At 41.5% G+C, this 21,218-nt stretch overlaps 1 pseudogene across 1 annotated transcript in view; it reads left to right on the top strand.

The window, feature by feature from the left end:
- LOC310811367 (cytochrome P450 3A27-like) overlaps positions 1 to 8,960 on the top strand; it is a 72,033-nt pseudogene extending 63,073 nt beyond the window's left edge. The window contains exon 18 of the transcript in view: positions 8,913 to 8,960. The product of the transcript in view is annotated as a cytochrome P450 3A27-like (transcript). The remainder of the gene's footprint in view (positions 1 to 8,912) is intronic.
- Positions 8,961 to 21,218: the final 12,258 nt, after the last annotated feature.

Genomic DNA, 21,218 nt, shown 5'->3' with positions numbered 1-21,218 from the left:
GCATGTAGGTGACGAGCAAGCGAGCTAGTTCAAGCTAAAGCTAACAATGCTACCACCGTTGCTACTGACGGACTAACAGTCATGCCATTACACAGATGCATTTGTTTACCATGTGTCAATGAAACACAATGAAATGAAAATGAAAATTCTTGGCCGAAACCGAAAACCAAAAATGAGGAAACCAAGGCCGAAAACCGAAAACCGAAACACCGAAAGAAAAGATTATGTCAATTATTACAACCATTGCATTTATGGCTATGACTGTGTACTAACCTCACTAAAATCAATGCATTGCAATTCAAAGAATAAATCAATTACAAAAGTTTTTTATTTATTATTATAAATTTAATTATTATTATTTATTATTATAAATAATAATTAAAATTTAAAATATTATTATTTATTTGTTACCATTCATAGTATTGACAGACAGACAGCGGTCAATTATTATTAGCAACGGTCTGTTATACGAAAATAATTGACCGCCGAACGTTTGGAAGGCCCATTCAAGTGAATGGAACGTTCTAATCTACAGCATTAAGGAGAGCCGTGTAATAAATAATATTATATTATAATTATTTTTATTTTCGGCATCTACAGGGAATGTTTCAAAGATCAACCCGTCGATCGCGATCGACGGGTAGGCGACCACTGATCTAAGGCAATGAATTCCATAATTTTTTGTGTTATGCCTTTTGCCTTGGCACCATCACTGGAAAACTTTCTTGCCTTTTCAAAAACGTCCGCTACAGACGGAGTGGGCGTGCTCGGATTGACTTTTCTTTTCTGCGCCGCATTCTTCTCATATTTAGAATGGCAATCGGGATGTTTGGATTTCAGGTGATAAATTAAACCCGACGTGGAGAAACTCTTTGCAGATACACCCCCTCTTGAAATTTCAGCATTGCATGTTTTGCAAATCGCTATCCGTGGGTCTTTCTCCGAGATATTGAAATAAGTCCACACCGCAGACATGTCATCCAGATAACCGTGTGCTGGCTGCGCTTTTTAATTGCGTCATTACAATTGTGTTTCGGCCGTGTTGTTTCGGTGATTTAGGTATTTCGGTGGCCGAATTTTCGGTGCATCCCTATAATTTATGATTGGCCTCACGCGGCCCGGACAGGGACGTACAAAGGGCCAGATGTGGCCCGCGGGCCGTAGTTTGCCCAGGTCTGCTCTACAGGATTGTGGAGATCGCATGAGGGTACTATAGTGGCACCTACGGTGCTACTGGGGATTTTGATCGCTGATGCGCATGGTTTTGACCATTGGGCAAGGGGGGAAGTTGTGAGAAAGATAAAACTCCAAGGGTATTGGTCACCCTATTTACAGGCAATGGTAGAAAATGCATTGGCAGAATGCACAGTATGCGCACAAAACAATGTGAGAAAGGGAATCAAAACACCCTTAGGACACATACCGGTTCCAGACGGACCATTTAAACATTTGGTAATGGACTATGTAGACAGGATAAAAAAGGTCAATGGAAAAGATACATGCTTGTTGTCATAGATAGATTTAGCAGATGGGTAGAAGCAACGCCATCGGCAGAATTAGGGGCAGGAACAGTGGTTAAATTTCTAACAAGAGAAGTAATACCCAGATTTGGAATACCTAATGAGATTAGCTCAGATAATGGTGCAGCATTTATTCAGAAAACTGTGAAACAAGCCATACAGCACTTAAGGATAAAGCAAAGATTGAGTTGTGTCTACCATCCACAATCACAAGGAATGGTAGAAAGAATAAATGGTACCCTCAAAACAAAGCTGAATAAGATATGTGCCTTATAATATATACCTTACAAAGGACCACCACTGGAACAACTCCAGATGGAACTAAAGCAGTACATGAAACAACTAACTGAGATACATAAAGTTATATATTCACAGGAAAAAGACAAGCAGCCGGAGCCGGAGCCACCCCTGCCCAATCCGATAACTCCAGGAGACCAGGTGTACATCAAAGTCTTCCGGAGGAAGTGGAACGAGCCAAGGAGAGAGGGACCGTACGAGGTAGTGCGAGCCACCCCCACTGCAATACAAGTCCGAGGGAGTCTAACCTGGTACCACTTGAACCACTGCACCAGGGTCCCGAGGCAAGAAGAAAAAGCAAACCAGAGAAGAAGACGAAGGAACGGGTAAGATCGTACAGGAGCACAAAGGAAATGAAGGATCAGGTACAGAGGCTGAACAGGGGCCGGAAATCCAGCCCCCAGCCGAACGGGAAGGACAGTAGAGCCTGGGGGATCCTGGGGAAGTGACTAGTGATATATAAAGTAATAATACTAATCTATATGCTGTCCCAAAAAGAACAGGCCCTGCCTAGATAATTGAGTCAGGAAGTGAAGCAAACACAGGTTGAAACCAAAAGAGATAGGGACAGAGAATATAAGGTAAATACATTATGGGAACAGGCAAAGCAAAATTATTGGTATAAATGGGGAGAGTTTACAGCCCAGTCAGTAACAGAAGGAGATTGCCTCATGTATAGTCCATCACCACTTAAAAAACTACGAGTTGTACCTAAACCACACACATACCAGGCATGTGCACAGTTATATAAAAAGTCCTGTCCCATAGAAGAATCAAAACGACCATATTGTCCAGCCGAATGTTTGGGTATCTTAAGCAACACCAGATACCAACCGTTTTATGATCAAACTTTTAGAGACCAATGCAGAAAAATAGATGTGAGAATAGATGAGAAAAAGAGGGAGATCCCCGGATTCAATTGATTGGAAGCAAAAGTTTGAATGCTTCGACAAACCACTTAACATAACATATGGCACCGCAAACCTGGGGAAATTTAAAGGGGACTGTCACGTCACGTGGCGTATTGTACCTTGGAATATGGAACAACCTAGGCCAAAAGTAGCTTATAACCAAGCAATATACCAATGCGACCCGTAAGGTAGTACTAAAGTAGCCCTAACATGTTTGAGACAGAAGAAGAAGTATCCAATGAGAGGCGCAGGATAAAACAAGATAGGCAAAGAAACTGTTCTGGACCACTGGTACTGAGATTAGGGGCTCCTGGGGCACCAGGAGGCATACCTCTAATCGATATATATCTTAGCCAGAATGAGCCAGTGGCAGATTACTATTGGGTATGTGGAGAAGGAAGGCTAATGCCGGCATTACCCGCTGATTGGTCAGGAATATGTGCTAGGGTTCGGAATCGGAATAAATATCATGACTTTAAAATACCTCTCCGCACGTTTTAAAGTTTGATTAGTCTAAATAGCTTGAACGCTGTAGGAGGAGTAGCATACCAAAAAATCGGAAGAATTGGAATAATAATGATAAGAAAAAGAAGAATAAGTATGAGCAATAACAATAGTTAGACTCTCTCTGAACCACTCAATATTTGTTGTGAAACAACACAGCACAAGTCCAAAATGCATGTAAGTGACTAGCAAGCTAGCTAGTTCAAGCTAAAGCTAACAATGCTACCATTGCTACTAACTGACAAATAGTCATGCCATTACCCAGATACATTTGTTGACTGTGTCTACTACTGTAAAATGTAATTAAACGTCACATACCCGCTTCGAAGTCGCTCTCGCTGTCCTCCCAACGGGAGCCCTGCAAAAAAGAAAAACAACAACAACAACCTGTCGTAGAAACGGCTGCCCCAGTCCACGCACAGCCAATCCTGAAAAACACGAAGGCATTTTTCAGGCCTTCCTTGCTAATGCTAGTGTCGTAGAATTTAAGTTATAATACTTAAAAATAAAATACCGTTAACCAGAGCTGTTGATTCATTCAAAGACTTTATTCCCGCAGAACATGAGAGCCGACCCCGTTATCTCCTCAGTCACCTGTCTTTATAGATTTCACACAGGTTAACGCCTTCTATTCAACGTGTTTCTGATTCCTGTCTACATACACCAATAACATTCAAGAACTACATTTCGTCATCAAGTTGTCTAATCAGGCCTTTTGTTCTGACTGTTTGACTTTGTTTATTACTTAATAGTCTTAGTCTTGAATGTTAGTCTTGGTTGCGATAAAAGTTTCCTCTGCACAGCCTCAGCTTTTAACCCACTAACAAAACGGTCACGGAGTGCATCATTAAGATATGCACCAAACTCACAATGAGTTGAAAGTTGCTTCAAAGCTACTATTTAATCAGACATAGACTCACCGTCTTGTTGATTTTTTTTTTGAAAACGGAAACGTTCCGAGATAACAAGCGGTTTCGACTTGTAATGCTCACTGAGCGACTCGCTTAGCTCCCCGTAGGTTTGTGTGCTAGGTTTTTCAGGACTGACTAAATTCTTTGCTAAGTCTGTAGGCATCCGCTCCGATTAACGACAGAAACACGCTGACCTTTTTGTCGGTGTCCACCTCGTTTGCGATCATCCACTGTTCCAGTCTTTCCAAGTAAGATTCGAAATCTTCCTGTCCTTCTTTGTATTCAGCTAACGCACCGATTTGGAAACTAGTAGCCTTTAGCTACTTAGCTTCCGTTTGCTAGCCTCTTTCTTTCGAGCTACAAAGTTCGTTTATTGCGTTCTACTTGCTGCAAAGTTGTCTCTCGTCACTGGGATCATCTTTCATTAGATATCCCATCCTCGTCGCCAAATTGTAATATATTTAGAGTTATATATATTCACGGTTTCAATAATGGAGACCGAACATTACGTGGATGCTCGTTTACTGATCAATTTTAAGACAGAGTACAGCGCATGTGCACAACAGCTAAGGACTCTTACACAGCCAATAGGGAAAGCCCTTATTAATACATTGGAAACACAAAGTTGTAATAATGCCAATACATTACAGTGACGTATTTTTGTGTACATTACAGTGACGTATTTTTGAAAAGTGTTGAAAATACATGTCATGCATCATTATTACAGAATAATTAGTGCTACTGACAATTGTCGTTGCTAGGATTGCGTCTTTCTTGTGCCATTTCCCCAGCAACGTGTGTGTAAGACTAGAGTGGTAGGTTAGAACAGAGCCAAATAAGGTGTAATTAAGCCATTACAACAACAACAATCAAATGACCACACAAACTTGACATCACTGTCCTGCCCTCCCATCAGGCAGAATATCTAGCATGTGTGTGTGAGTGTTGTACATAGTCAGAAGGTAGTCCTAGATGATGTACCAGGAAGAACGAAACCCAGATAACAATTCCCAAACCTATCACTAGGTAACATAGAGTAGGCCATTAGAACACAAATCCAATAAGTGTTGTTCAATATGCTTCAGCTGGGTAGTTGAGACCTAGTGACTTTGGAGTCTGCTATTGATGTCTGTCAACATGAAATCTGTCAAGAAATCTGCCTTATTTCACTCTATGGGAAATCCCATAGGAATGATTTTCGTCCAGTGGAGAGATAGAAATAGAAATTCAGTAAAGTGTCTTATTGGTCAATAATGGTCTGTAATGAGAGTTGGTGTCATTACAGATTCACAGAAAACAAACTCAAGCAGTAGTCAGTCACCATTTCAAGTTATATTTAATAGTCTAGGACAGTTCACATTAAAATACATGTTCATCTGGGTTTAAAGGTGAGAGCATAAAACCTCTTCTGATAGAGAGGGACTTCAAAAATGTAATTGGATATAGGGCCGTCGCAGATTTTGTCCACAGCCACTCTCATGAAAAAACAATAAAAAAAAACATTGCTAATTATGTGAAACACCAAATTTCCTGATTCATGGCTCATTCTGAGAATTGGAATCATATACCAGCTATATACTAACTATGTATAACTTTGGTTTGTGGTCTCACTGAGGTCCAGCTCTCCACCCAGGGCACTGCAGAGGGACACAGCACGCCTCACCGCCTCACCGCCCCCCCCTCTCACCTCCCACAGGGACCAGGTACAGGAGCTGCAGGAGGAGGGCTTTGCTGGAGCTGAGGGGAGACAGATTCAAGATTCAAGATTCAAGATGGTTTTATTGTCATATGCACAACAATTACAGAGCAATCGCTGGCAATGAAATTCTTAAGTCTTGGGCTCCTCCAACAGTGCAATAAGAAGTGTAAATAATAAAAATAAAAGAAACAACAACAATAACAATAATTACCTAAATACAAAACTAAATAAATGTAAATGTAAATGTAAAAAGTGAAATGTAAACAGACGTTTTTATCCAGATGTCGACTGGTATAAAGTGGCATTTTATAAAGTGGCATGTTATAAAGTGGCATAGTTAAAGTGTCATTGTGGTGAGCTAAGTAGCTCAGGAGTTCAACAGTCTTATTGCCTGTGGGATGAAACTGTCCCTGAGTCTGGTGGTGTGAGACCGGATGCTGCGGTAGCGTCTGCCAGACGGGAGCAGCTGAAACAGTTTGTTGCTGGGGTGATGAGGGTCTTTAATAATCCGGTTAGTCGTCTTCCTGCAGCGCTGAGTGTAGAGGTCCTCCATGGATGGCAGCTCCGTCCTGGTAATGTGCTGGGCAGCTTTCACCACCCTCTGTAATGTCTTACGGTTGAGGGCGGAGCAACTGCCGTACCAGGCGGTGATGCAGCCAGTCAGGATACTCTCTATGGTGCACCTGTAGAAGTTGCAGAGTATCCTGGAGTCCATGTTGAACCTCCGCAGCCTGCGGAGGAAGAAGAGCCGCTGTCTTGCCGTCTTTGTGGAGGGAGGGAGCGTACATTGTACAATGAGAAATCCTCCTCCCTCCTCCTCATCAGAGATCAGTGTGTCTGTCCTTACCCCAGACGGGCTGTGTCTAAGTGGGATGAGCTCTGTGCTGTGTCCCTCCTGTGCTGACAGGTCCACAAAGGAGGAGCAGGAGAAATCCAGCCTGTGCTGCAGAGCCCTGAGCTGCTCTGGTGCTGCCCCCTGCTGGCTGTGTGAGGCAGTGCAGCAGTAGAGGAACCTCAGCAGCAGCCTCCTGTCAACACTGCAGCAGGGGATACAGGGTCAGCTGTACCTGGTGGAAGACCTTGTTGACGAAGATGATGTTGTCCCGCCAGCCGGACAGCGTGCTGCTGTTGGAGTGGCTCTTCTCTGGCTCGGCGGGCTCGTTGGGCTCCCCCTCCTCTCCAGTCCTTCTCCTTCCCCTGGAGAATTGCGCAGAACTTTTTTTTATAGATTGGGTGTTACAATTTCTTTAGCTGAGTAGTTTTACTGAGTTAATACCTATGTCTGATCTAAATTTCATGTGAATGGCTGCAATGGAAATATGTTGAATTAAACATTTGTTGATGTGTTGAATACTTATTTCCCCCACTGTATATACACACTCACCGAGCACGTTATTAGGAACACTATACTATACTGGGTAGGGCCTCCCTTTGCTCTGAAAACAGCCTCAATTCTTTGTGGCATTGATTCCACAAGATGTTTATAACATTTCTTTGACATTCTGGTCCATGATGACATGATTGCATCACGCGATTGCTGTAGATTTTTCAGGTGCACTGTCAAGCTGTGAATCTCCCGTTCTACCACATCCCAAAGGTGTTCTATTTGATTCAGATCTGGTGGCTGGGAAGGCCACTGAAGAACACAGAACTCATTTTTATGTTTCTGAAACCAGTTTGAGACGACTTTTGCTTTGCGACATGGTGCATTATCATGCTGGAAGTAGCCATTAGAAGATGGGTAAATTGTGGCCATGAAGGCATGCACATGGTCAGCAACAATACTCAAATAGGCTGTGGCATTCAAGCAATTTGATTGATTGGTATTAACCGGCCCAAAGTGTGCCAAAAACACATTCCCCACACCATTACACCACCTCCACCATGAGAATGTGTACAGGTGTTCCACATGGTCAGCAACAATACTCAAATAGGCTATATATTTGTATTTATTATACTACAGCATGTATTATACTTCAGCACTTTCATATTTATTTGTGTCTCTCTGTGTGGTTTACATATGTATGTATATATAGTGTGTGATTTTCTCGAATTGTAGGACATCAGCACTTGTTACCGTCTACCTTTTTCTAAAATGTTTGTTAATATATCACAGCACTTACGCATGCCCACTTTATTATGGGGGTTTTACCTGCTTTTATGTATAATTGTCTTTTCACTATGCTTATTACCAATTTATTACATGTCCCCAGCATTTTCTTTTTATCTTATACTTGTTATTATCTATTTATATAGGCAGGCCTGCTATGATTTTAAAATCAACACCTCACTTTGCACTTTCACGCACTTAGCACTTCTTCTCCTAAAGCATTCACACTCTGATGGCTCAATAGCGCTCCAACAAATTCCTCTTGATTGCCCTCTAGTGTTCATTTTTTTAGCAGCAGCACACAGTCCACCCTTCAGACCCACTCCGGTGATGTCAAATGAATGCACCACAATAACATATTATAAAAAAAAGGATGAATGGCCGTAGTGGCCGAAGGAAGAATACAGGGGGGGTGGGGCGGGGGCTCTGAGGGACTAGCTCTGATGGGGGTGGGTGTGTCCAGGCTGTGGGCTACTGTAAATTTAGCTGTGCACACCAGTTCTTGAATATGTTGTCTGCTGTGGTGCTGGTCCAGTGCGTGTTGTCTGGTGCAGTGAAGAATGTGTCATGGGGTATTTCTAATAGGTTGGGGAGGTGTGTAGTGATGTAACTGTTTAGTATCCTGAGGTTGTGCTGTCCTTCCTCGCGTTGGGGTATGTTTCTGTGGCCTGTCTGTGCATGGTTGCTAATTGTTTCAGTGATGTCTGGCATGGGTCATGGCCTCTGTTATTGATGTCTACCGAGAGAACCACTATGCGGGCATGGGGGTGGATGGGGGCCTTTTCCAAAACTTTGGTGAAATGGTAGAAGCAGGCCCCAGGGTAACTGTCAATTTAAATGTTGGGGTTGGTGAAAGGGAGAATTTGGTTCAGGTTATAATCCCCCAATATCAGTGTTGGTTTGTGGCCCTCAAAATTCCAATCCGTCACCTTGTGTTATGGTCTGGCCTTGTGATACCAGGGAGTGTATTGCACGGAGGTGTATGTGGACGCTGTGACGCCAGCCTGAGGGGAATCTCGACTGGGCAAGTCCCTGACGGTGTAAGTAGAGGGTTCAGAATGGGCCTGTTTGAGAAGTTTAGCTTTCTGCCCAGTTTTAGATTTTTCACTCACACTGGTGTCACCTGTGGATGAAAGGGGGAGAGGTGAGATGACATCATCAGTGTGTATGGGGATGTTACTCTATCTGTGTAGCTGAAGGGTGCACATGGTTGTTAGAGGGATAGCCGCCTCCATCCTCAAGGACCCCACCCACCCCCAGCACGGACTGTTCACACTTCTACCCTCAGGCCGGAGGTACAGAAGTGTTTAATGCAGGACCACCCGACTGAAGAACTCCTTCTTTCCCACTGCCATCAGACTCCTAAACAACCCATAGGAGATTAATATAACCTTACTACCTCAATAACTGAACTTTCCAGTTTGCATAATTGCACTGCTACATTTGCACTGTTTTATTATTATTATTGCTGCTATTTTATTTTATGCCTTAAATTTTGCTGTCTTGTACATTTGTTTAGTATATATTGTATATTCTTTAGTATTGTATATTTTACATTGGTTGGCATTCTGCGGACAGCAAAGCAAGAATTTCGTTGTACAGTGAAACATGTTTTCTACTGTGCATATGATAATAAACACTTTGAATCTTGAATCTTGAATCTAGAGATAGCTGCTACAGAAGCCCTAGGTTGGCTGCAGTCTCTGTGGTGGACCTCCACAGCAGCCTCTATGGTCCTGTGTCTTGTTTGAGACATCATCTGTGTATGTGAAGAAGTAAGTGCATGTTTGAGACAACATCATCTGTGTGTGTGTGTGTGTGTGTGTATGTGGTGTGTGGCGTATGTTCGGTCCTCACCTGTACATGCGTGCTGTCCATCTCCACCTCGTCCTAGCTGCTCTTCTCTGGCTCCATTATGAAGGTGGGCTTCTCCTGCAGGATCAACTTCCTGTACACCTTGATCACCTTGCGGGTCGCTGATGCCTCGCAGGACGACAACAGGAAGGCCTGCAGGGGGAAGATAGAGACATCAGGAGATTTACGAGAATATACGTCATGTATTATAATGTATTATGATAATACATTATAATTATAATTATTATATAACACACACATGATCTCTATTTTCATCCTGAGAAAGAGTGTGTTCGAGTCAAATTTCTAAGAATGTGTCTTCGATGGAGTGATACAGTCCGTCCACTAGAGGACAGTCCAATAGAACTCATCTCATCTCATAGGGTCATTCAGATCAATACTGCATACAAAAGCAAGTGGTGACCATGAGGAAATCAAATGAGCATTAAACGTACGGTAATGCTAACATATTTCTGTCATATCATATCTTTCTACAGTGAAAATACGACATGTGAATTGTAGGTTTGTTTCATTTGTTTAATCTGGTAACTCTTTTAAAACGTCTAAAAACGTTACTCTTCATATTTTTAGACAACATTAAACGATAACAACTTGAGCCCATGGTACTTCTGCACATCTGTACCTGGTGGAAGAACTTGTTGACGAAGATGATGTTGTCCCGCCAGTCGGACAGCGTGCTGCTGTTGGAGTGGCTCTTCTCTGGCTCGGCGGGCCCGTTGGGCTTCCCCTCTTCCCCAGTCCTTCTCCTTTCCCTGGAGAATTGCACATAACTTAGTCAAGTCTCACCCTCCTCCTCCTCTCCCCTCACCTAGTCAAGTCTCACCCTCCTCCTCTCCCCTGCACTCAAGTCTCACCCTCCTCCTCTCCCCTCACCTCATCAAGTCTGGAGTTGGTTTCTTATTGGCGAGTCCCGTTCCATCCTAAATGGCCATCATGACAAAGATTATTTTAGATTTTAAAATGAGCAGTTGGCCTACATGTGTCCAGTAATGTGATCATGAAGGTGATTCAGTGTCATTGAGTTGGTCAATAATGGTCTTGAGAGTTGAGATTCACACAAAACAAACTCAAGTCGTAGTCAGTCACCATTTAAAGTTAAACATCTACGTTATATTTAATAGTCTGGGACAGTTCAGATTAAAATACATGTTCATCTGGGTTTAAAGATGAGAGCATAAAACCTCTTCTGATACAGAGGGACTTCAAAAATGTAACTGGATGTAGGGCCATCGCAGATTTTGTTGCCGTCATTTAAAAAAAGAAAAGAAAAAAGCATCGCAAATGATGGTTAAAACTGTTTGTAAAACACCACATTTCCTGACTCATGGCTCATTCTGAGAACTGGAATCATATACTTGAGGGCAGTCTAATGACAGTGGAAGTTTGTTTTTACTATACCTGAAAACTTTGTTTTGATTATGTCATTGATTTTATTATAACGTGAAAAAGAGCTACTTTGAACATACATCCATCAAATGCAGCCCTTACATTACTAATTAGAGAGACAATCTACACAACACAACTCCATAGGCTCAAACACATGTGTTACAGCTTGATATGATATCACAATTATGTGATGTTCCATACGATGACATCATACATGGGTTGCCATAGGGTAGTATTGGGTATGTGAACTTCCCGGGCATCAGGTAGATGGAGAAAGACTCAGCATTGGTAAGTCCTCTGTACAACATTTTACAAACATTTCAGTCAAAAGGCCTTAATTGTTATAAAAATGTTGCAATTAATGATGAGCAACATGTATTTCTCTTGTTTTTGGGGTTAGGGTAATATGCATGAATTTGAAAACAAAACAAAAAAGACACTATTCAACCTTCTCTATCCTACTAATTCAATCAAAAGCAATCAAAGGATCAACACGTCTCGGTTTGAGATAGCACTAAATCAGGACAAGTGGTATATTTCCTTGGTGTATATATCACTTGTACAAATTATGAGAACTGAAATCATCAACCAAATGTTCCAAATGTTTCATTGAAAAAGCAATGATTGTTATCAAAATGATATAATGTCCTGCTAAGTTGTACAGTATTGTGCACAGAAAATATTCAAGTTTTGTCTTGGTGTGCATTAACATTAATAAATCAATTAATCGGTAAGAAGCATGTATTTAACCATTGTTAGAATTGATGCAATCTGGAATTTGTAATCATTGTTTCTGAACAACTTGCGTTAATATGCTTTTTTGAAAAAAATATCTCTAAAAAGACTTACGAGTGTTCCATGAACATTTTGTTTGCTATTTAATACATTGGTAGTACAAAGAGAAAGCTGGAAATGTGTTTGCTAACAGATAGTTGTAGATAGGGTGTGTGTTTGTTTTGGGCTGACTTATGGTGAGATCTATAAATATGTGTTTGCCACTAAAATGTCAGCATTACTGAGGGCATTGGAGGTGGTTTTATTGAGTTATTTTAGTGCATGGTTGTATACATGGCTATAGTAATTTAAAATGTTCAGCGTGGAATGAACCTGCGTGCCACTGTTACATTTTATGATGTCACAGTGACATCATCAGAGGTGCCATGGTTATTTTTGCTAGGAGATGCGAGATACAGTACAACAAATATGCCAGAATATGTTGTAACACAGTGATATCACACAAGTGGTGACCATTTGACGCCGGCTACCATGGTAACCTACTGTAGGTAAAATCTCAAATGGCATTACACATATAGCACACTGCTTTTACACATGCAGTTCACTATAATACTGTAGGGAATAAGCTGTTATTGGAGATGTAAATTGTTACATTGAAAGTCATATTTTCATACCTAATATTAGAGAAAAGGTACTGGGCAAATGCATGGAATGTAGACCTACGCATTTTCCATTCACATTCTGAGCTGATCATCAGTTCAATGGTGCTCGTATAGTGAGTTGCAGGTCAAACTCTTTATTATTTAGCTACTTTATTGTAGTGGGTTGATGTAAATGTACTGCTTTTGACTATATACTGTATTTTGGAGATGTAATGTACCGTTACCTTATGCAATGTTAATGTGCTTAAATGTGTCTGATTAATATTGCCTTTATGCACCTGACACCCTAAACAAAGTACCTTCTGGAAAAATAAACTTCTTCTAATCCAAGCCAGCTCTGCGATATTCTAGAAGGTCAGAGTTTAGCAGTTAGCAGAGCAACATTGTTGCGAAGAGGTTAGATGAGTAAGTAAGATATCTTTGAATGTTTTCATATGTATCAGGCCGAAAAAAAGTATAAATATGATCAGTCTTTTTTCTGATAAAATAGTTGTTGTTTTTTTGTTTAACAGTACCACTCGATTTCCAGCCAGCATCATAGTCATGACAGTGAAAGTGTCCAAACAGGTGACATGAAAAAATATCAAAAGGGGGATGAGGAGAAGAAAGCGGATCTCCACACTGATGAAACATGGGCAGATGAGGAAGATACTAGCGAAAGAAAACAAAAACATGGAGAGGAAAAACTGTCTGTGGAGTATAAGGCAGCTATTAAAGAGATTGACAACATTTGGATGAACTTTCGTTCATCTTGGTCTAATAATGGAAATAGTCTAGTCGTGGTGTGGGCCAGGAGTGACTACAACCTATAATAAGCCTTCTTTACTTTGCTACAGCCATCGCTGGCTGACATTGTCATTCACTGCCATCAACGGAAATCAATGTGTCCCACATTATATTTCATGCCAACGTCAATCAAAAGTAACCTCAAACCAAGTACTGTAACAAAGTGATGAAGGCTTATCAAAGGTTACAGATGCATAGTCTTGAACCAAAATAAGAAAAACATACAATAATGATTTAATGGGTGGACTATGGCTTTAAAAGACCCAGAAAACAACCAAAATATCGTATGATGAAAAGAAAGAGATTCCCCAGACTGATGAAGAATAATGGACAGATGCCAAAAATAGAAATGAGACATTTTTTTTAATATACTGTGAAGAGGAGGATCAGGTGAAAGTAATAAAGGGAGTGGAGAAAACAAGGGAACAAAGCTTTAGTCACAGTGAAAAGGTAATTAGTGAACAGGAGAGAAGTGCCATCACACTTACTTGAGATTTTTTTTATCATTTTGAGTTACAATTCTAGTGTTTCTTTTTTGTTCATCTGGTTCACTTTCTTACCTCTGTATCTATCTACAGTTTTCCCGTCTTTTCCAAGGGTAAACAGACCCGAGTTCAATACCCAACAGCCACACTTGGCATAGTAGACAGCGAACACAATGCAAAGGTGGGCTAATGGAAAACTGTTTTGATAGATTCAACAGTTTAGATTGTAGATTCATTGATAGGTTGGTTGATTGATTTACATTGAGCAGGACCTCTCTCTTCCTTCCTCAGATGTCTATCCACAGCTGGACAATGGTAATTTGCTGAAATGAACTGTGGATTAACAGTCAGGAGAATTCAAAAGGTAAGAGGAGACTAACAGCAAAAATATGTATAAAAAGTAGCTTGAGTAGAAAAAATGTGAAACAATAAGCCTACAACAAAAACCAAGTCACCAGCGTGGCTGAAGCCATATTTATTTTGAATGGCCATACCTGAATAAAGTATTCATTCAGTAAGACAAGTTATGGTTTATAATGTTTGTAGAGCACACACATACACTCACCGGCCACTTTATTAGGTACACCTTGCTAGTACCGGGTTGGACCCCCTTTTGCCTTCAGAACTGCCTTAATTCTTTGTGGCATAGATTCAACAATGTGCTGGAAACATTCCTCAGAGATTTTGGTCCATATTGACATGATAGCAACACGCAGTTGCAGGCTGCACCTCCATGATGTGAATCTCCCGTTCCACCACATCCCAAAGGTGCTCGATTTAATTGAGATCTGGTGGCTGTGGAGGCCATTGGAGTACAGTGTCACTCATTGTCATGTTCAAGAAACCAGTTTGAGATGATTTGAGCTTTGTGACATGGCACGTTATCCTGCTGGAAGTAGCCATCAGAAGATGGGTACACTGTGGTCATAAAGGGATGGACATGGTCAGCAGCAATACTCAGGTAGGCTGTAGTGACAAAGAAAGAAACATCTGTTAATACTTATAGACACCTGTTCTGTCCTCATACATAGCTGAACACCTCTAAACACCTCCCAAGAGTCTGGAGACAGAATGTCAGTCTGACTTCAGGTTTATTGACTTAGAAAGACTGAGAAAGAGAAACAATAATCAATGATATGGTTTCACATCAACACATTGCCTTGCCATACATTACAGAGATGATCTAACAAAGAAATAGTGACATATAGCTACAATGTGTTGTATTAACATTGAAATATAGTATCCTCTCTTAGCTAACATAACCAAGAATACCCAATGTGTTCTTATATAATGCTAGTATGGTCTCACATGAAGAAATAAAAGGTAAGTTTACATAATCACCATGAAAGCCAATAGTACAAGCTAAACTAGCATCTTCCACAACACAAACACTTGTCTACAGTGGGATATTACTGATATCCTCGCCACAGATGTTGTATGATGCAACAATACACAGATAAAGATAATTTTATGCCACGTCCTACACATTTGGGGTAGTCAATGGTCCGAGGAGAAGCACACCTGTTAACCATGTCAATGCCTCTCCTTTCAGTCATAGGGTGAGGGTTAGGGTAGGAGTTTCTCATAGAAGTCTGTGTGTGGTAATGCTGATCTGCACTGTGTGACTGCAGCCTTTTAGGAAGTGAATAGGTTGGTTTCACATACACTAAAATATGTGTACTTAAAGTAATCTTGTCTGTCTACAAGAGGGCAGCATATCATCATTTCAGATCTGCGATCAATGAAGGGGCTCAACAGTTTAAATAAATCATATTAATATCTATTGTTAAAGTTGAAGGGTTCTCCCTCGACAGACTCTCTCTCAATGTGAAGAATTACTTTGATGTATTTGAAAATAATCTTCTACATGCAGATGCATCATTTACTACTATGTAGTAGTTGTCATTCACTCATGGCCTGTCTGAAGGTGTTGAGCAGGACAGGTCTCAGCACTCATCCACTCAAGGTCTCTGATCCAGCACTCCTGTCTTCCTTTCTTTCTCTCTATCTTTAGGATCGATCCCCATTAGCTGCCGCCATTAACAACCACATATACACTCACTGAACACTTTATTAGGAACACTATATTAATACTGGGTAGGGCCTCCCTTTGCTCTTAAAACAGCCTCAATTCTTCGTGGCATTGATTCCACAAGACGTTTGAAATATTCCTTTGAGATTCTGGTCCATGATGACATGATTGCATCACGCAGTACCTATAGATTTTTCAGGTGCACTTTCAAGCTGTGAATCTATACTGTTTTATATATTTGTATTCATTATACTACAGCATTTATTATACTCCAGCACTTTCATATTAATATGTGTCTCTGTGTGTGGTTTACATAAATGTGTATATATTGTGTGGTTTTCTCTAATTGTAGGACATCAGCACTTATTACCTTCTATCTTTTTATAAAATGTTTGTTAATATATCACAGCACTTACGCATGCCCACTTTATTATGGGGGTTTTACGTCCTGTTATCTATAATTGTCTCATCACTATCCCCAGCATTTTCTTTTTATCTTATAATTGTTATTATCTATTTATATAGGCAGGCCTGCTATGATTTTAAAATCAACACCTCACTTTGCACTTTCGTCCACGTAGCACTTCTTCTCCTAAAGCAGTCACACCCTGATGGCTCAATAGCGCTCCAACAAATTCTTCTTGACTGCCCTCTAGTGTCCATTTTTTGGCAGCAGCACACACAGTCCACCCTTCAGACCAACTCAGGCCTAAATAAATGCACCACAATAACATACAATAAAAAAGCGTTAATGGGCCCTGTAGTGGCCGAAGGAAGAATAGAGGGGGGGGGGACTAGCTCTGATGGGGGTGGGTGTGTCCAGGCTGTGGGCTACTGTAAATTTAGCTGTGCACACCAGTTCTTGAATATGTTGTCTGCTGTGGTGCTGGTCCAGTGTGTGTTGTCTGGTGCAGTGAAGAATGTGTCATGGGGTATTTCTAATAGGTTGGAAAGGTGTGTAGTGATGTAGCTGTTTAGGATCCTGAGGTTGTGCTGTCCTTCCTGGCAAAGTTGCCGTGAAAAAATTGATAACTGGAATGTAAATGTTTGCATTGGGGTATGTCTCTGTGGCCTGTTTGTTAATGGTTGCTAATTGTTTCAGTGATGTCTGTGGCATGGGTCATGGTCTCTGTTATTGATGTCCACTGAGAGAACCACTATGCGGGCATGGGGTGGATGGGGGCCTTTTCCAAAACTTTGGTGAAATGGTAGAAGCAGGCCCCAGGGTAACTGTCAATTTATATGTTGGGGTTGGTGAAAGGGGGAATTTGGTTCAGGTTACAATCCCCCAATATCAGTGTCGGTTTGTGGCCCTCAAAATTCCAATCTGTCACCTTATGTTGTAGTCTGACTTTGTGATACCAGGGAGTTTTAGATTTTTCCTTCACACTGGCGTCACCTGTTGATGAAAAGAGGAAAGGTGAGATGACATCATCAGCGTGTATGGAGATGTGACTATCTGTGTAGCTGAAGGGTGCACATGGTTGTTAAAGGGATAGAGATGGCTGCTACAGAGGCCCGAGGTTGACGCCTCGCAGGACGGCAACAGGAAGGACTGCAGGGGGAAGATAAAGACATCAGGAGATTTACAAAAATATGTGTTATGTATTATAATATATTAAGATAATACATCATAATTATCATTATTATGAAATTATAATTATATAATATAATTCCAGGAGATTGTCCCTCTCCTTCTCCTGACTGCACACACACAATCTCTATTTTCATCCTGAGAATGAGTGTGTTCGAGTCAAATTTCTAAGAATGTGTCTTCGATGGAGTGATACTGTCCGTCCACTAGAGGGCAGTCCAATGCAACTCATCTCATCTCATAGGGTCATTCAGATCAACACTGCATTCAAAAGCAAGTGGTGACCGTGAGGAAATCAAATAAGCATTACACTATGTATGTACAATGGGGGAAATAATAATTTGATCCCCTGCTGATTTTGTTAGTTTGCCCGATTACAAAGAAATGAGCGGTCTATCATTTTTATGGTACTTTTATTTTAACAAATAGAGACAGAATATCAACAAAGAAGTCCAGAAAAAACACATTATATAAAGTTATAAATTCATTTGCATTTGATGGAAGGAAATAAGTATTTGATCCCCAAGCAAAACATGACTTAGAACTTGGTGGAGAAACCCTTGCTGGCAAGCACAGAAGTCAGACGTTTCTTATAGTTGGTCACCAGGTATGCACACATCTCAGGAGGGATTTTGGTCCACTCCTCTTTACAGATCCTCTCCAAATCCTGAAGGTTTCAAGGCTTTTGCTTGGCAACTCGAAGCTTCAGCTACCTCCACACATTTTCTATAGGATTAAGGTCTGGAGACTAGCTAGGCCACTCCATGACCTTAGTGTGCTTCTTCTTGAGCCACTCCTTTGTTGCCTTGGCTGTATGTTTTGGGTCATTGTCATGCTGGAAGGCCCATCCACGACCCATCCTCAGTGCTCTGGCTGAGGGAAGGAGGTTCTCGTCCAAGATCTTATGGTACATGGCCCCGTCCATTGGCCCCTCAATGCAGTGAAGTCGTCCTGTACCCTTAGCAGAGAAACAACCCCAAAGCATAATGTTTCCACCTCCGTGTTTGACGGTGGGGATGGTGTTCTTGGGATTGTAGCATTCAGCATTTCTCTCCCTCCAAACACGAAGAGTCGAATTTATGCCAAAGAGTTCCATTTTGGTCTCATCTGACCACATCACCTTCTCCCAAGCCTTCTCTGAATCATTTAGGTGTTCATTGGCAAACTTCAGATGGGCCTGTAGGATTTCAATCCGTTACGGTGTAGTGTGTTACCAATGGTTTTCTTGGTGACTGTGGTCCCAGCTGCCTTGAGATCATTACCAAGCTCCTCCCGTGTAGTTCTGGGCTGATCCCTCACCCTTCTCATGATCATCCTTACCCCACGAGGCAAGATCTTGCATGGAGCTCCAGGCCGAGGGCGATTGATGGTTATTTTGTATTTCTTCCATTTTCTAATAATTGCACCAACAGTTGTCTCCTTCTCACCAAGCGTCTTGCTGGTGGTCTTGTAGCCCATTCCAGCCTTGTGCAGGTCTACAACCCTTTGAATGTTTTTTGGTCTTGCCCATGGTGGTGGAGAGGTTGGAATGGAAGGGATTGATTCTATTGACAGGTGTCTTTTATACCCATAACAAGCAGAGATTAGGAGTACTTTTCCTAAAGTGACAGGACTAATCTGTGTGCCTCATGGGCATATAACCGGTCTGTATGAGCCAGAATTCTTGCTGGTTTGTAGGGGATCAAATACTTATTTCCTTCGATCAAATGCAAATTAATTTATAACTTTATATAATGTGTTTTTTCTGGACTTCTTTGTTGATATTCTGTCTCTATTTGTTAAACTAAAAGTACCATAAAAATTATAGACCGCTCATTTCTTTGTAATCGGGCAAACTAACAAAATCAGCAGGGGATCAAATAATTATTTCCCCCACTGTATATAATCATTGTATAATCAACTGTAATAAAATGAAAGTAATTATTGGTTTACTTCTGTCTTGCCCCCGTTTCCTTTGCAGCTTTCTTTATTAGATAACCAATTGACAGATTGGTTTTCCCCACAGATGCTTCTAGCCATACCTTTTGAACCAAGCAGGGTCGGGCCGGGTTAGTACTTGGATCGGAGACTGCCTGGGAATACCCGGTGCTGTAAGCTTTTCTCATCTCCCACCAGGAGAGTGTACTTTTCCACCCTTTTGACAACTAGAACGTTTTCATGCTGGTGACACTGCTTTGCAAACTTTGAACCCAGCTTCATGTAGGCCAGACCACTTGCTTCCGTTTTGGAATCGAAAGATGCTTCACGAGAGATTTTCGCTTTGTGTCAAAAGGACTCCCTGACGCACACTTTTTCAAAGTAAGAGAATTCATTAGATCTGTTTTGAACATTGCATTTTTCCATTCATGACGAATTTTTGGATACGAGCAGCACAGTTGGTTTATATGAATTGGTCAGGAACTGACCAGAACTTGTCTTTGTGAACAACTTTGCTCAATCAGTGGGAGATGGCTGCTCGCGTCCTCTGTGGCCACATGTCTCTCCAAAGCCTTTGTGTTTCAGGCATGTCATTTTGGAGCATTTAACCTGTTACGCATCCAACCCGTTACGCATCCAGCCTTTACAAAGCTTAGTTAGTAATAACATAATTCATGTTTACATTTCTCCAATTATCGTTATTCTTGACGCATCAATAGCCAATTGGTTACATGGCAATGCAATAAACAAAGCGTGTCCAAAAAGCCATTGATGAAAGATTTCAGTAACACATTTCTTCAATAGAAGACGCATGGCCTTTCTGTGCAGGTGACAATTGTCATTTTTCAAAATGACAATGGATATATAAATACCTAATATTTGTCTGGTATGCCATATGGCCTAGGATACAGACCGCCTTTGAAATGGCACTCAGATCTTAGGCTGCTGATATCACATCTTTCTAAATGGTATAGGAATCTTCAATTTTACACAGGCGTCCCGGGTTTGACTCCTGTTATGGGAACTGATTCTTCTAGAAATATGAAATGTGTCCGTACAATGTGTCCTCAAAAACTGTTTAGATTGCATCACTATGGACTTTATTTCTGACAGGCTAGCTCTTTTTATTTCATTTTAATGTGTAGAACAAATATGGTGTGTGACCATTTTTTTTAATGTTTTGACAACATTCTTATGAATATAAATGTGACAGGTAGGGCAGCCACTCACCACCTGTGAACAATTAGTGATTACCTGTGATTCTCTCCATAACCTGGGTGCACCACAGGGTGGGTAGACACACCTCCAGCTCACTCATACTGAGCACAGGGTCCCCCCAGGGCTGCGTCCTTAGTCCCCTCCTCTACTCCCTGTACACCCACGACTGTGTGGCTAAGTCCAGCGAAAACTCCATCATTAAGTTTGCGGACGACACAGTTGTGGTGAGGCTGATCTCAGACAACAATGAGAAAGGCTACCTGGACGAGGTGGCGGACCTGTCACTCTGGTGTCCGGAGAATAGCCTCATCCTGAATGTCTCCAAGACAAAAGAGCTGATTGTGGACTTCGGGAGAGCACAACAACTAAGGGCTTACACACCGCTGGACATCGATGGGACTGCTGTGGACAGGGTGAGCAGTTTTAAATACCTGGGAGTCCACATCACAGAAGACCTGACCTGGACTACCCACATCAGTTCTCTGGTGGGAAAGGCAAGGCAGCGCCTGTTCCATCTCAGGCAGCTGAGGAAATTCAAAGTCTCCCGGAGGATCCTTCAGTCCTTCTACTCTGGAG

This window comes from Argentina silus, assembly GCF_951799395.1.
Source record: "Argentina silus genome assembly, chromosome: 10".
Lineage (NCBI taxonomy): Eukaryota > Metazoa > Chordata > Actinopteri > Argentiniformes > Argentinidae > Argentina > Argentina silus.
The sequence above is the reverse complement of the archived record's forward strand: the minus strand, read 5'-3'. Positions and strand labels throughout refer to the sequence as shown.